Below are 16,196 nucleotides of genomic sequence, written 5' to 3' on the forward strand. Positions count from 1 at the left end.
CCTCAAAGCTCTTCTTTAAATGGACTCCTCTTTTTACTTAAATAACTGTTGTTTTTTAAAAAAGCTCTGCATCCTGATTTTAAATGGCACACCAGTTCCTCACCATAGACAGGAGTAATCTGAAATATACCACAGTGTAAAACAACCACTTTGCTGCTGGCCAGGGACTGGTGCCTGCACAAGGCCAGGTGAGGCCACTTGCTGTTTCTTAAACAACGGGGATTACTGCCTGCTGAAGGGTGTGAGAGCCATGCAGGCACCAAACTGGGATTTTCTCCTTGAAGGAAAAGGACTGCAAAAGAAATAAAAAGGATTATGCTTCTCAGAGGAAGGGTTAGCACTGTTCAAAGCTGTGGCCTCAGGCCACCTCACATGGCCTGGTGGCTGCCCAGCCCCCTGCTCTGACGAGCCTGGCTGTTCCTGCTGCCTCCTGCAGACACAGATGGGTTGCATAGGAAGCAAGGGCACAACAACCCTCTCTGCCAGGATGCCCTGGCAATGGGGTTCCTCCACCATGCTGTGAACACTGTACCCCTTGTCCTCAGACCCAAGGCCATTTCTTATATCAGAGAAGTGGGTCATCCCCTCGCTGGCTCAGCTCCACTCACCTGTTTAGCAGGATGCCCCCAACTGCTTCCCCCAGCACTGTCAAGTAATCTAGCATGTGTGCTCAGGCTGAGGCTCTTCACCCTTACACTTGTAAGGGCAAGTGATCAATCAGTCCACCATGATTAATACTGGGCTCTATCAAAACTGTGCTCCAAAGTGGATGGCCTTACTCGGGGACAGGGACACAGCAAGGGGTAATGCAAGTTTGTGTATCAATGAGCTCATATTCTGGTTGGGAAGACCAAGAGCAAATAAGAGCCAGGCCATACCTCATAGGAACCAGTGCTATGGTGATGAGGACAGAAAGACCGGTAGAATGGACCGGTGAGGAACCGCTGAGGGCATGCAGGGCCCAGGTGACTGTCAGAGCAGACACCACAGATGGAGCAGATGGCAGCTGCCGGTGGTGGTGGTGGTGGGGAAGTCCCAGGAAACCATGTCTGTCCCTCTAAGCAGGGGCTACAAGCCTAAAAGATGCCCCCGAAAGCTCAGCGGCTCTGAAGGAGGCTTCAACCTGCAGCAGGTGCTTCACACAGATGGACTGAGTACCTCTGGGCAGGGATGCTCAGGGAACCCAGGATACAACAGGAGTCCCTGGGTTCCCGGAGCAGCAATTGTCCTGGGCTGAGAAGTACTTCCGTGGCACAGCCCCTCCACGGTACAGTGCGTGGTGCCATTTGGACACACACTGGAGCACTGAGCACTGAGCTACAGTGTGTGCTGGAGATAGTGAGTCAGGCTGGCACCTGCGTCCATGCTTGTCCGGGAGGTGGGGACACACGTTCCGTCTTTCCAGCTCAGCTATCTGAAATGACCTTACTGAATGGCTGTCTGTCTGGCTTCTCACTGGATCTCAGAGTGAAGGGCAGGGCTACCTGGCTGTCAAGGCCCAGTCCCAGCATGGAGCACTGCCAGCGAGGAGCAGGTGTTCAGTGAGGGTTGCGGGCACACACAGACACCCCCCCCCCACACACACACTGTATCTTGGTACCTTCTGGACCTTGTCACTTTCCTAGTGTGACTGTTGTTAGGGAGGTCTGATAGCTCTAGGCTTCCGATACAACACATACTTGGGGACTAAAAAGCCACATCTTCCTGAGGAAATAAAAGCCCTGCCTGCCTTGATGCTAGTGATACTGGGCAAGCGATAGGACAGGCCAACCAGAATCTGCCCTCTGGAGAAAGATGGCCTGCACAACCCCACTCCTTCCTTCTTATGAACCTCACAAGGGTCCTACCTCCCGGCTATACCACCTCTACCAGTGCCCTGTCCTACCCAGCTGCACAAAAACTTCTTTGAAAAGGCAGAGGGGAGCCTCCTCTCCTAGGGGCCCTGAGCCCACTGGACCTATCAGTTAGTCCCCTGTGACCTTGAACCAAGTACAGCTGTGGCTGGCAGGGCAGCAGGATGGTAACCACACCCAAGGAAGAAGGCAGGAATGCCCACTGACCGGTCCCTCCCCTCCTGAGGCTGCCAACTCCTGCTGAGGTGCTCTCTGGGGCTGCGGTGTGTGTGCTGTGCTTCTGGAGTCCCCACTACGGTTGATGTAGGCTTCTTCTGCCCTCCCTCCCCCAGCTGCCAATTCTACTTCCCTCAAAGCAGGTGTTGTGAAAGATCTGCAGAGCAAATGCATGGAGAGATGGAACCAATACCAAAAAATGTTTGCATAGAGCTCGGAAGCATCTTCAGCACTCTCTTTTGGAAGTATCACTTAAGCTGAGCTCTCTCAGGAGCCTGGCACTGAGGGGGTCACACTGAGTCCACACTGGGTCTTAAAGACTGAGGCCTCTCCTGGCCCATAAGTGGTTCCTGGAGCCATCACACCCCTGGGACTCTAGGACTCCCGGCTCTGCTGGGATCCCAGGGGCCCCTCTATCCGAATTCTCTCTGTCCCAAACCTCTGCTGATCCTCTTGCTCCTGCTCTCCTCAAATACACCTCAGGTCTGCCCCTCTAAGAGCTGTAGCTTAGTCTCTTAAGGACTCCAACCTCTGCAGTTTGTAGTTCCTTTTCCCATGTAGGACAAGATTCTTCTTCTTTCTTTCTTCTTTCTTCTTCCTTCCTTCTTCCTCCTCCTCTTCCTCCTCCTCCTCTTCCTCTTCCTCCTCCTCCTCCCCCCTTCTCCTTTTTCTTTTTTTTGCATTGTAGGGAAGGGTCTACAGGGTGTTCAGGATCTCACTAGAGCAGACTTGTAGTGATCCACCTGTTTACAGCCTCCCAAGGCATGTGCCACCATGCCCAGTCTCAATTGCTGTCTCAACATGCCCGGGGGTGAGGGGGCAGGAAGGCAGGCCTGGGGATTGAATCCTGGGCCCCTGTGCCTGCTTGAAGGTGCTTTAATCCACTGAATTATTTGGCTGGTCCTAAGATTCCTCTTCATGGAGCTTCTGCTTGTCATTCTTCTTCTACCACCTAGCCCTTCCTCCAGGAGGCTCCTGCCGCCACGCCCAAGCCAACCAGCTCCAGTCCTGGGGAAACACTAACTTGACCACTTCACACTCCACTGACATAAACAGCAGCCTTGGGGAGCAGGGAGTAGGGGAGTGAGGAGGATAGTGTGGACTCTACAAACAGCACCCCAGGCTGAGGGTTCTCTGGGGAAACCAGTGTTCTCTGGCCCTTTTTTTTTTTTTTTTTTTTTTTGGCGGAACCGGGGATTGAACTCAGGCCCTTGCGCTTGCCAGGGAAGCGCTTATTCCACTGAGCCATCTCCCCAGCCCCTCTCTGGCCCTTTGATCCATATCCTCCCATCATAAAAGAGCTGCCCCTTAGACTCTCCTCAGGTAGGCTGGGGGCTGTAAGGATTCTTTGCCTCCCTATTCCTGAGGAAAGGGGCTTCCATGTTGGCCTGTTTTGGAGCCCAGTTATGTCACTGAGCAGTCCCCTCCTGCCCTCAGCTTTCGGGGCCTTGTCTCAGCTCACAGCCATGGTTTACAACCTCTCCACGGAGAATGATCCCCCTCCGGGCCAACAACAACCCACAAAAAACAATAAAAGCCAACTTACAGATCCCAGTATCATTAGACGCATTTCTAACATTCATTAGTGACCAAAAGCTGCCATCAACGTTGGGGTCACTGGTTAATCTACTAAACAGGGACTCCTAAGAAAAGATACACAAGTACTTTAGCTATTTTATTTTCACTGACACATATACACTTACACTCACATGCTGAGGTTTGGAGAAAGCCATGACCTTTCTAGCAACATAGATTCCCATTCTGAACTTGCCACCCTGTCTGTCCTCACACCACGGTACACCTTGTGCAACATCCAGTTTCCTTTCTCCAGCCAACACCAGTAACTGTAATCCAAACACTGGACTGTTCATGTCTGTTTTGTCTACACCAAAGCGCAGCACAGTTCTCCATAACATCTACGTCCATTTCCGTAGAATCCCCCTTTGTATTCGCCTTCCATCAGTTTATGTAATATCCAATGACATAATTGCATAATAAGAACAACTAGCATAAAGAGGTCTGGGACAAACAAAGCTGGCTCAAAGGGGTGTGAGTGGGGTACTTGGGGGTGCCTGAGGGCTGCCCTTGTCCCGGGGACTCCTCCTGCTGTGGGTGTGGACTGGCATGCTCTACAGTGAGAACGGAGAGCACTCATTTGCCCAGAAAATGTTGGTGATGGAGGAAAGAGTTTTTGCTCGCCACGCTTTTTGTAAGCTTACAAATGACTTGCATTTCATTTATCACAAAAGTCCCTGCAAACATTTGAAAAGTGATAGCATGTGCGTATGTAAAAGGTCAGATATTACTGATTCGGTATTAGGATACAGGACTTTGTGTGTGGATTCTCTGTAATTCTACAGTCACTAGGGTCCAGGCCACTGAACTAGCTTCTCCACACTGTCCCCTGTAATTTACCTGAAAGGTATGGCACCCGGAAACTGGCAGTAGGTCTCCTCTTAAAAGCAGCCCCCCTTTCTTTGCCTCCTCTAAGCTCCTTGCTTTTTTGCTGATACTAGGGTTTGAACCCAGGGTCTTTATACTAGGGTACATTCCCAGACACCCCTGTCCCCCCACCACAGGTACTTGCTAAATTACCCAGGCTAGGCTGAAACTCCTGCTTTGGCCTCCTAGAAGTCTGGGATTACAGGTGTGTTCTACCTCACTGCTTCCTGCTTATGCTGAAGCCAAAGTCCAAGTGGATGGTAGGAGAGACCAGGGTTAGCGTACAGTGTCACCCTGCCCCCCATCCTGTTCTCAGATAGGACCCAACCAACTAATGGCTCTGCCCTAGCCCATTGGAATAGCCTGTTGGTGTCCCTCTGCTAAAGGAAGGTGACATGAAATGACCAGAGAGGCTGTGCTGTCCTGGCTCTGGATGTTCTCAGCCACATGCTGTCTTCTGGCCCAGGGCCACCAACATTGACTGGACGGGAGGTGACAGCATCACCCATGAGCACCGACTTAGTAGGAAACTGGGCCAGATCCTTCTCTAGATGAGGTGTAAATAAATGTAAATAAAAAGTGGAAAGGTTCTACATGCAGAGTGAAAGCGGGAAATGACAACCAAGAGGCAGGGCCTTGAATGAGAGCCAAAGCAAAGGGGCTGCTGCCTAGAGAAGCTGTGCCCCAGACTCCTGGCTCCTGGGCTTCCCAAGGGAAGTGAATTTGCTTTCAAGCAGGTCTTCAGTTGGGTGGTCTCCATGATAGCTCCCACCCCAGAACTCTCTCTAGTGGGGTCTCCATGAAGCCAGATGAGTGGCTGGCTCTTTCTCAAGAGTCCCTATGTCTCTGTAGCCCCTTTCCTCTTTCTGCTACCTGGAAGGTGAGCCGCAATCCCATCTGTTTGCTTCGTGTTTTCCCCTCACTCTGACCCCTAGCTTGTTTCTTGTGCCTCCTAAACTTATCCCACATGCTCAGGCCCACATGCCACTGGCCTGGAAATCAGAGGCTCTCAGAGAACTTCAGATTTCTGCTCACCCCCTCTCTAATCTGAGGAAGTGCCCAGGAATGTGCATTTTGTCACTGTGGGTCCTCCAGAGGCCAGTGGTCTGGGACTCCTCAGTAGCTAGCATCAGTCCTGCCTGTAACAGGCCGCTTCCAGAAGTGTCCAAGCCTACAGCTGCTCCTGATCCCTCCTTGACCAGGTCTTTGAGGCGCAAAGGCTGAGTAGGGTATTCTTGTGTCCATGCTCAGTGTTCAGGAGAAACCCTGCAACTGAGGGGTGCAGGGGTGCAGGTCTCAGGAAAGAGCTGGGAGCAGCGACGTTCCAGCTGCAGCAGAGCAGTGGCCGGGCCGCAGGAGGAGCTCAGGAGGGACAAGGACCTCACAGCTGCTCCATCTTGAGGAATGGCAGAAGCCCCCAAGTGTTTCCAGAAAAGGGAGCTCCAAGGGCCAAGGCAGATGTCCAGCAAGGAGTGCAGCCATGAGCTGCTGGCCTGCAGCTGGTGACAGTACACCCACAGGAAGAGGTCCTGAGCCTTTCTAGTACGGTATCAGGGTCTCAGGTCAGCGCTGGGCCCAGCTGACCTCAAAGGAGCCTTCTGTTGACCTGGCTCCAACGCAGCCTATCTGCAGCCAGGGCACTCCTTTTAAGGCAGAGTGCACTTCTCTTGTGCTTGAAGCCTACCTGTTACCATCTCAGTTTAGATCCAAGATCATGGTCCTTCCAGAGCCTGGGAGCTCGGCAACCAGGCAAACCTCTCCAAATGCCCCTCCCCAGACTCCCCGCTTCCCTGACTCCTGACACACAGGCCCCTTGCGGACTTCCTTGCTAACTCTCCAGTACACGTGGCTTCTTCTCAACCTGAGACCTTTGCACGGGCTATTCCTGTTGTCTGGAAAGTTCTTTTTCTACAGCTACGTGGCTCACTCCACTCCTCATCCAGTGGCTGAAATTCTTAGAGGGGCTCCTTGCCCATCCTATGGACAAATGAAAACCACCACCCTGATCCCAGCACCTCCACCACAGCAGCGGCATCGACATCTTCTTAGCCCACAGCACTGTAACTTTCTTTCTTTTCTTTTTTTTTTTGGCTGAACTAGGGATTGAGCTCAGGCCCTTGTGCTTGCCAGGGAAGTGCTTATTCCACTGAGCCATCTCCCTGGCCCTGTCCCTTTCTAATGCACTGCTGCATAACCCACTCATGGTGGGTGCTGCTCCCCGATGTCGTGCTCACAGTAGTATAGGTACAACAGGGGAGGGTCTGCTCTTCTGTTTGCACCCTGACATACTGCTCATGCTTATAAGAACCTAATACCAAGCAAGCGCCAATAAATCAACACAATCCCTTGTAGGGACTGAGCAATGGGTCAGCTCAGTGCAGGGAGGGGACACCTGGGGACATCTGGGCAATCTTCTGAAAAGGCTCTTGGCAGCTTTCCTCTGGATAGACACAGCAGATATGTGGCTAGCTGACTGATGCTCCCTCGCTACAGAACTCTCAAACCCAGTGGTCAGGATGTCTCCCTGATTCTTTGGGGCTGGGTTTCTGTTGCTGCCATGGACACTGGTCTCCTACACCACACATACACTATGTAGATCTCTTAGCCTCCTTAGAAGCCCTAACCCTTCCACTCCAGCCCTAGCCTCTTTCTTGTGCCAGCAGCAGGGCCACTGTCTCCTGGCTGTCCAGAGTTTGGAGCTACTGCCCCTCCTTCAGCTCTACAACTCACCCAAAAGGTAGGGGGAGCACAGCCAAGGGTTGCCAGAAGCTGGGGCAAGAATGAGGGTGTTGGTGTGGCCAACAGCCTCCTGGAGGAAGTGGAAGGGAGGTGAAAGGTAGGTGGAGTCTGGAGAGACTACAGCAGCCCCATCAGGGCTTCTGCTCATCTCAGCCACAGGGCAAGGCAGGGCAGGACTGGGAACGTGCGTGCAAGACTGGTGTTATCACAGAGAAAAATCGATGCTTGGCACTAGCCCAGTGTTTAAGGGAAATGAATAGATTTTGGCTGAGGACAAAGAGAGTTTGATTAATCAGAAATTGGATAATGGACGCAACACTCTAATTATTTTTCTTCCCAGCATTTTATCAAGAAATATGTTTGCACAGCATATCAGAGGTAATGGAGTGGGTGAGGGGGGCAACCACACTGGAGGAAAGCTGGACTTGGGCAATGGCCACTACATCCACTACCAGGGGGTGAATGGCAGGCCAGCCAGCCAGCCAGGGGCCTGGTGGCCAGTCCACAGGGTCACAAAACAGCATGAAGGTTGTGTGAGGTGAGTCTGAGGCTACAAACAGGACAGCTAACAATAGAGAGGGTACGCCATGTAGCGTGGGGAATGGGAGGGAAGAGAGAGGCACTAGAGCAGACCCTCATGTGCTTCTCTAGCTCAGCATCTCCTTGCCACCCTGTCCTGCTCACCAAAGGCCAGTAGAGGTGGCAGGGGAACAGGGAATGCCACCACTTAATGCCTCCTCCATGGGAGTTTGGGCCTGCTGGAGCCAGAACAACAGTTTCAGGGGCCCAGTTCTCCAACCTTAATGAAGGTCCCCTCTTAGCTGGTGTCACCTTCACTCCTGGTGATGCCTGTGGACCACTCCATGAGCAAGGTCAGACAGGAGCCCTGGGGCCCCCGTAAGATCTAGAGCCTAGAACTCACACACCTGGGCCCTCTCGGTCACTCTGTCTGCTCCTCTCCTGCTGTCCACACTACTGCAACATCTAGAGCCCCAAACGTCAGTTTAGTAGTTTCGTCATCTGGATCATATTTATAAGCAGGGTTCTTGGGGTTACATGCCAGAATGGAGCTCAGCATAAGGTTTAGATCCAGAAGGCTCTTGCCCTTGCTAAGCAGATGAGCCTGCCTCGCTCATTTACTTGCTCATTCAATCATTCATTCATTCAGTTTACAGAAAAAGGCTGCCAGGGGCCAGGCAGAGGGATGGACCTAGGGGCCATTGCAGGGACTGAGGCGACTGCTAAGAGAGGAACAGACTTTCAGTAAACTGGGACCCGAGCTGCTCATGGGATTCTGAGTGCCAGTTGGGGAGATGCTGAGGATGGGGGCGAGTCCTTACCTCATAGAGATCAGGGCCTGTGCTTCCAAGGAAGAAGAGATGAGGATGAATTGGGACAGCTAGCCAGAGGAAGAGCACAACAGTGGGACTGGCTAGTCACTGGCAAGAATGTCTCTCTCCTACCTCTTAGACCTGTCGCAGACATCACTAATCAACTAGAGGGGACTGCTGCTCTTCTAAACCACATCATAGCCCTAGTAATCTCGTCAGCACAGTGTACTTTGAGTAGACACCCCAACTTTGCACTAAGAAATGAAAACTATCCACATACACCCTGGATTCAGCCTAGAGCCTCAAGTGTGAAGGTAAGGAGGGCTAGGGGCTGTGCCTTAGTGGTAAAGCGCTTGCCTATCATGCGTGAGGCCCTGTGTTCAACCCTCAGCATTGCTAAATAATTTTTAAAATAAATAAAAGGAGGAAACCAAGGCTTAGGGAGTGAGAAGGATTCAACAGGGTCACCTCTGTGGGAAATCCAGGACTTCAACCCAGGCCTCAGGTCCTCCCCTGTATTGAGCTGCCCCACTGACCCAACTGACAGGCTACTTCCTGATCCTGGGGGAAGGAGCTATCTAGAAAGACCATTTAGCTGCTACTGTACTTTTTTTTTTTAACTTCCATAGGGATCTTGTCTCATTCTCTTAAAGACAGTTTGCCATAAACACGCCCACTGCTTCTGACCAAGGCCCTACTGAGGCATGCCACCTAGCTAAGAGATGATGTGACAGCTTGAGGCATCTCATTTAGTGTGAGAAGCCAGGCAGTTCCCCTGCCTCCAGCTTGACAGTGAACCATAGTTGGGCCTGATGGGGTCCAGCCTGTGGTGGCCATCTGAGGAATAGTTTGTGTGGAATAGTTTCAGGCACAAAGACACCTCTCAGGAGCATGGGATTGAGGTGGAGCACGGGCTTCCGATGTGAGAATGTATACCAGCCCTGTATGAGAAAGGGGTTCAATGGGGGTGATCTGAGGCCCTCACTAACACTCATTACCCCTCCACAGTGACTTCCTGGGTGCCTGCTAGGCAGAATAGCACTGGGGGCTGGGTTTTCAGAGGTGAACATAGAAAGTCTCTGCCTCACAGAGCTTCCAATCGAGCCCAGGAGAGAGACAACGGAGATGATAGATAAAATAGAAAGTTGAGCCTGTGGCAAGTGCCAAGGGGAACAAGAGCAGCAGACAGGGTCACAGGAGCTGTGGGGGTGGGGATGTGCACTGTTCTAGAGGGCCCACCAGGCCTTGGGCGAGGTTCTCGAGCCCCTACGTGTGTGTGGCCCTGTCTGAGAACTGTGAGTGCAAAGGAAGAGCAGCTGTGAAGACCAGCCTTCAACACTGACACATGGAGGCAAATGGCTAAGCAGCAGAAGGAGAGCAATTTTAGGCAGCAACCGAGAAAGTGCAAAGATGGCCTTTAAAGAGCCAACCTCCCATCTCATCCCCTGTGGGCTCAACCTGGCAGAGAGCCCCCAAGTCCTCAGCAGTTGTCAGCAACGACGGGGCTCTGCAGCCCTCGTATTTCACCCTTATTTGAAAAGGAAATTGAGGTTCACACAGGAAAAAGCATCAGTTCCAGGGCACATGGCCTCAGAGTTTGAGCCTAGACCCAAAGCTGCTCTTACCAGGGGTGTTGGAGCAAGAAAGGAAAGGGATGGACAGAACAGGCCCAGGGCTCGCTGCAGCCCACTAGCCAGTGCAGGGCAGGGGCCTGTGTTTGAGGACTGACTGGCATTAGCCACACTGCCAGCTCCTGGTCAACAGGTCTAGCCAAGCCTTTTTCACCTTCTTTCCTGTGACCAAATGGGGGATGCAGCCAAGTTGCACAGGAGGAAGCAGGGCTACCCTACGCTGTTGATAACCCTCAAGCTCCTAGATTGCTTTTCTGGGGCCTGGCACGTCAGATGCTGTGGCTGACTGCACCCACAGAGGCACTGCGGAGAGCTGACCCACCTCTCTAGTTCTCAATCTCCTCAGGTGTAAAACTGAGATAAAAACAAGTCCACAGCACTAGTTAGTCCTTAGGTCCCTGGAAGGCACCTGGCTGCAAAATCCAGGGCAGATCTTGAGTGTCCTCCTTACAAAAGCCTGCCCTGGGTCTCTGGGGGAATGTGCACGTCACTCTTTCCTCCTCCGCTTCAACATCTGGAAGGACCTTGGCCTCCATGCCTCCGAGGGGCAGGCCTTGCTGAGGATCCCCATCCAGGAGCCTGGTCCAGGCAGATCTCCATTCCATGGGCCAGGAGGGCCACCCAGGGAGTAGGGGGTCTCCTCCTGAAAGGTCTTGTCTGGCCATAGCCCATGAGCACAGGCACAGCTAGGAGAGGCCTGGCAGAGTGTTTCTGGTCCCAGGCCACTCCAAGGAACACCAGGCTTAACACTGTTTGTAAGGCCCCTCCCTGCACAGTGACTTTTAACAGTCTTGCTTCTTAGCACTTTTTTGATGGATTCTCTAGGGACATCTCTAAAAGAGAGTTATACCTTAATTTAGAAGCAAATAACTCAAACCTCTGTGATGTAGCAGGCTTCTGTGGAAAAGAGATGAACTCAAGGAAGCCATTGTATGAAGCTGCTGGGAATGCCCGCCCAGGGCCTGCTTATTCTAGACTTTGAGATATGGCTCCTGCTGCCTGCTGCCTGAGGGGCTGCTGGCTGCTGGGGGTCGACAGACAGGCAAGAAACAACAACTCACAACAGCAATTCTTCAGTTCATGTGTGACTTTGGGTCTCTAGGGCCAGCAGGCTAGATGGTCACGGGCTCAGTCTGAGCAATCCTTGTAAGCCCTGAGTGTTAATACAGCCCACCTAGCCACTCAGAGAGAGCAGGAGAAAAAGGGGGCAAAGGCAGCGGGAAAGCCATGGGCCCAACCATGACACACTGTTTGTCCATCATGGTTCCAACACCATCCTGGTGGTCCCTATGAACAGGATTGTGGGTACACATCTACTGCGAGGTCAACAGGGCTCTATGCCAAGCTTAATGCTTGCTCTGCTGACACCTTGAAATGCTTAATTCTCTCTCTCTCTCTCTCTCTCTCTCTCTCTCTCTCTCTCTCTCTCTCTCGGTGGTACTGGATTGAACCCAGGGCTTTCATACCATCCTACTTTCCCAGCCCTTTATTTTTTTTTATTTTTTATTTTTTTGAGGGGCTGCTCAGGACGCCTTCAGGGCAGGTCTGGTTTGGCTTGAGAATGTGGGGATCGAACTACAGCATCCTGAGCCTGGCTGCTTCGTTTTAGTAGGCACTTAAATACACCTTTTTTTTTTTTTTTTTTGAGGTACAGTCTTGCTAAGGTCCCCAGGATGGACTCAAACTTGCCATCCTGCTGCCTCAGCTTCCCAGAGTGCTAGGAAGCACACCTGTCACGCCCAGTTGCTTAATACAGTAATTTGTTAGCAGAGGCCCTGTAAATTGTACAGCCTGAGTTGCTCATGTTGTTCAATTCCTAGGAGCTCCCTGCCTGCCCCAGTGCTTGGCGCAGTGATCTTATGCTCCTGGGATACCTCCTTTTTCAGCCTCCTTGGGGGCCATCATGGCAGTGTTTGCCAACCTCAGTCTTCAGCCTGACCTCTTCTGGTCCCACCGGCCCTTGATCCCCAAGTGACTTCAGCTGCTTCCTGACTTTCTTCCCACCTTGATGCCAAGGGCTGTAGGTTGCTGTCTCTAGCCTTACTCTTCTCTCTGCCTACTGTGAGCAAAAGCATGATTTCAGACCAAATTTCTGACTCCCTACCTCTCATGAAGGGGTCTTGCCACATTTCCTCAGCCTATATGCCTGTTCTGCCCCACAAGTGGTTCGGATGAAAATCTGCAGCGACACTTGTGTTTTCTCCATCCTAACCTGCTACTCTTGAAAATAAGTCTCCCAGCTGGCCACCTCGCATCACCTCTACTGCTCACACCTCACTGGGTCAGCAGCTGCCTCACCTGGAATGCTGGTCTCCCACCATTACTGCCCCAGCCCAGACTACACTCCCACATCAGCAGAAATCTTTTAAAAGCCTAAATTAGCTCAAGCAGCCCTTCTGTTCTAAGCCTGCCCAGGTTTTCGCACCTTGCTGGGTAGCTTGGAGCCCTGCCACTGTGACCCTCTGCACTGGGCTCCAGCCAGCTGGCCTTCTGGCAGGGTCTCTGGTGCACTCAGTGCATTTGCCCTTGCCTTACCTCTGCTGGGTACTTTCCCCTGGTCATCATACGACTCACCTGTATTTCTCCAGGGCAATGCACCAAGCTTCACCCCAGACAGGCACCCCACTCCCTTCCGCTTTAGTGTTCCTCACAGAACGTACTCATCTGCCTGTATTCAGTGACTTATGTGTTATTGTCAGCACAGTGCCTGGCATGTGGCATGTACTGATAAATAGTAGCTAACTAAAGAATGAAGGCACTGTGTAAGGTTTGGCTCTTCAGAGGGCTGGGGTCACCTATGCGCTCCAGGATCATCAGACAGCCTGTTGACCCAATCTTGAGAAGCACCTCCTCTGCTGGAGTGGACTCCTCCAAGGGGCCAAATGAGTGGGAAGGCAGGTACAGGGACAAGGCAGGGCACTTCTGGCTCTGTTTACAGATAAGTACAAGAAAGCTAAGGAGTGACCAAGAAGTGATGGGATCAGGGTGTGACCCCAAGTTTTCTAAAGCCTACATTGGAGTTCTTGCCTCACCACTGGGGGTGAGGGTGGGGATAGGGTCAGGGTGCTCTAGGGTCCCTCCTAGTTTGTGCAAGCCGTGGAAGACCTCTGCTAGGGGCTCTTGCCTGCGACTGGTCCTTGGTGTCTGTCCTGATGCCTCTGTCCACTTCCCTTAAAGTACTTTTTGATCAAGCAGAAGGCTCATGGGGCACCCCTGTGGCTAGGTTATCCCAAGTTTCCTTCCTAGAGCTTCAGAAGACCAGCAGCCTAATCTGTCTCTCCACACTTCCTGTAAGCCAGATGTGGTCAGTGGCAGGGAGCATGCCTGTCACATAGTATGTTGGATTTTCTGAGGCTAGTGTGTTAGCACTGGGACGTCTTGTCCTTGCTTCCAAGGGAGGAAGCAGCACACACTGTTATCCCAATTCACACATCAGACAACTAAGCGGCCAGGTTAAGGCCGCACTCTTGAGTCTAAGGCCAGCCTCTGCTGGCACTTGGCATTGCTTCTGCAGGAAGGCCCTTCACCCTAGAGGTCTCTCAGCAGGGGTCCTAGGCAGCCAAGTTCATCTAATTATCCAGATGTTCCTGAACTCATCCTAGAAGTTCCCAAGGGCCAGACCAAAGCACCTTTCTTTCTAGGAAACAGAAAGTCTGAGAAGCTGAGGACCTGCCTGAGGAGATAGGAAGACTCTATTTCCTGTGTCCCAATCCTAGAGTCTCATGGCAGGCAGCTGGAATGGGCTGGGAGGGAGGGACAGAGGGAAGCAGCTTCATCCTGCTCAGCACTGACCACATACCCCATGAGGGAAGGCAGGACCTATTTTCACCGCAACATGGTGGGCCTCAGCCAAAGCTGAAAGTGTATGTTCGTGTGTGTGTGTGTGTGTGTGTGTGTGTGTGTGTGTTTAGGGTGGGTGGGCATACTACCAAGATGAGTAACAAACAGCTCCTTCAGAGGAAAAGTAAAAACATTCCCAGGAACACATTTAGGGCAGAAGGTGATATCAGCCTTCCAAGGAGGAGGAACTCTGTCATATTTACCTCCTGTCTCAGAAAATCAGCATCTGTGGAACACACAGGAAGAGTTTTAAACCAAATGCCAGCTTCTCCTCAACTCTAGACAAGAAGGCTCACTACTTCATCCAAGCGTGGCCCACCCTCACATTGCCACTGGCCCCTATAGCTACTCCTCACAAATGTCCAGAGTCCAAAGGCACAGAGCCACCAACTAAACACCCTCCCCAAAGCAGGCAAGCTCCATCTTGGCTAAGGAGGCTGGTTGGGTTAATAACCATGCCCTGGCCCTACCCAAAGGACAAGGTGACTAGAAGGACATCCCTAGGCTGCAGGGAGCCCTCTCTGGTCTTCCCCAAGCCCACTGCAGCTCAAGGAATCATAAAACAGCTCCCCCTTTACAGACCAGCAGGCTGTTGTCACTACCAAGACAGCTCCAGCTCACAAACCTCAGGGTCCTCTACCCCTTAGCTCCCTTAGTCCCATGAACCCCTCACCTGCCTGCCCCACCCCTCTGACTGCTTTCTAAGCATGCTCAGTTCTCCCACCAAACCCAACTGTTCAAGTGCACATCTGTGCAGCCGGCCATTCTCACTTCTCTGCCCATAGTAACCCACTCCAACCGTGCCCACGTCCTTCAAGCTCCAGTTCAAATGTCACATTGCCCACAGGCTGGTCTGACCCCAGCTTGTGGCACCTCTCTGAGTCCCCGCCCCTGACCCCTGCACCAGCACTGGGGGTTATCTGAGAATGGATGAGATTTCCCTATGGGGAGATGAATCAGTCCTGGGAGGGCAGGCCCTGTCCACTCCCACCCAATCCACCCTAGCACCAGGCCCTGGGGGAACAAGCACTCAGTAAATATTTGCTTAATTGAATTTGGCCAAAGAGCTTCCTCCAGACAGAGATGAGGGCAGCAGGACTGGATCCTCAAGGCAAGAAAATTGTTTGGGTAGAAAGGAGCCGGCAGGAGCTCAGCCACCTCCCCAAGCCAGACAAACCTCAGCTACCAGGCGGATCCCTCCACCCTGAGACTCAGACTCCAGAGAACCCCGGTTTTGCTTAGCACCGCCTTCCCATCCCTTTCCCTCTGTAACAGGAGCCCCGATTCTCGGCCTAGCGGATTCCTGCCATCGTCACCCAGACAGGCTCAACACCGCGCTAAAAAAGCTGAGTTCCCCTAGGATCAACCGCAAGATACCGAGCCCCAGTCCCGAGGCCCTCACACCCCTCCTCCAAACACCCCCACCGCCTTTTAAGGAAAAAAATATTGAGCCGGGAACATATTACAATCGCAGCAGGTCGATACTCATCTCTTGCTCCACTCGCTGCAAGAGCAATGACCGAAAACTGCGAGCGGTCCGTTCCTGGGCCCAGGCCTCGGGGGCCCTCTCTTCCGTTTTGGCCAAGGCCACACGCCACCGCTCTGGCCACCGGGGGTCGCCGCCTCCCTGAACCCCCAGAGGAAGACCTCGCCTCAGCGCCGCTCCCACAGGTCGCTGGGCTGGGGCTCCGCACTAGCGGCCAGTCCGGGAAGGGCGCCTGGCCGCCCCGCGCGGCATCCTGTACCCTCTGTCCACTGCCCCCTCCTGCAGGATCCTTAGCCCGGTGCGTCTCTCTTTCCCCCGCACCTGCCCTGCCCGTGGCCGCCCCCTGCCCACCTTTACAGGCAACTCCGCCTTCGCTGCCCTCTAACCTGGCAGGGCATCCCTGCCGTGGCGCCCCCAGCCCAGATGGATCCCGAGCACAAAGGCCCGGGCGGGGCCCTGGGTGGGGGTGGGGTGGATGCCCCGGCCGCGCCCCCGACCCCTGGGTCTCGGTCGCGCGCGCTCCAGCAGAGGGTCCGCTCACTTACCTCGCGGCCGCGGCACAGTGCATCTGCCGAGCTGCTCCGGGTGGGGCGGGGCGGCGAGCTCGGGATCGCGGCGCCCTCGTTTCACACGACGCGGGCGGCAGCGCCCGCGCGGG

At 53.2% G+C, this 16,196-nt stretch overlaps 2 protein-coding genes across 2 annotated transcripts in view; one reads left to right on the top strand and one right to left on the bottom strand.

Moving 5' to 3' along the window:
* The window catches only part of Gnaz (G protein subunit alpha z), a 55,357-nt gene extending 39,167 nt beyond the window's left edge, over positions 1-16,190 (bottom strand). Inside the window, exon 1 of the mRNA XM_004636330.2 lies at positions 16,084-16,190. The gene's annotated coding sequence lies outside the window, so the exon portion shown is untranslated. The remainder of the gene's footprint in view (positions 1-16,083) is intronic.
* Positions 1-16,196, top strand: part of Rsph14 (radial spoke head 14 homolog) — an 85,649-nt gene that overhangs the window by 60,184 nt on the left and 9,269 nt on the right. The window lies entirely within an intron of this gene.

This window comes from Octodon degus, unplaced genomic scaffold, assembly GCF_000260255.1.
Source record: "Octodon degus isolate 3935 unplaced genomic scaffold, OctDeg1.0 scaffold00079, whole genome shotgun sequence".
Classification (NCBI taxonomy): domain Eukaryota; kingdom Metazoa; phylum Chordata; class Mammalia; order Rodentia; family Octodontidae; genus Octodon; species Octodon degus.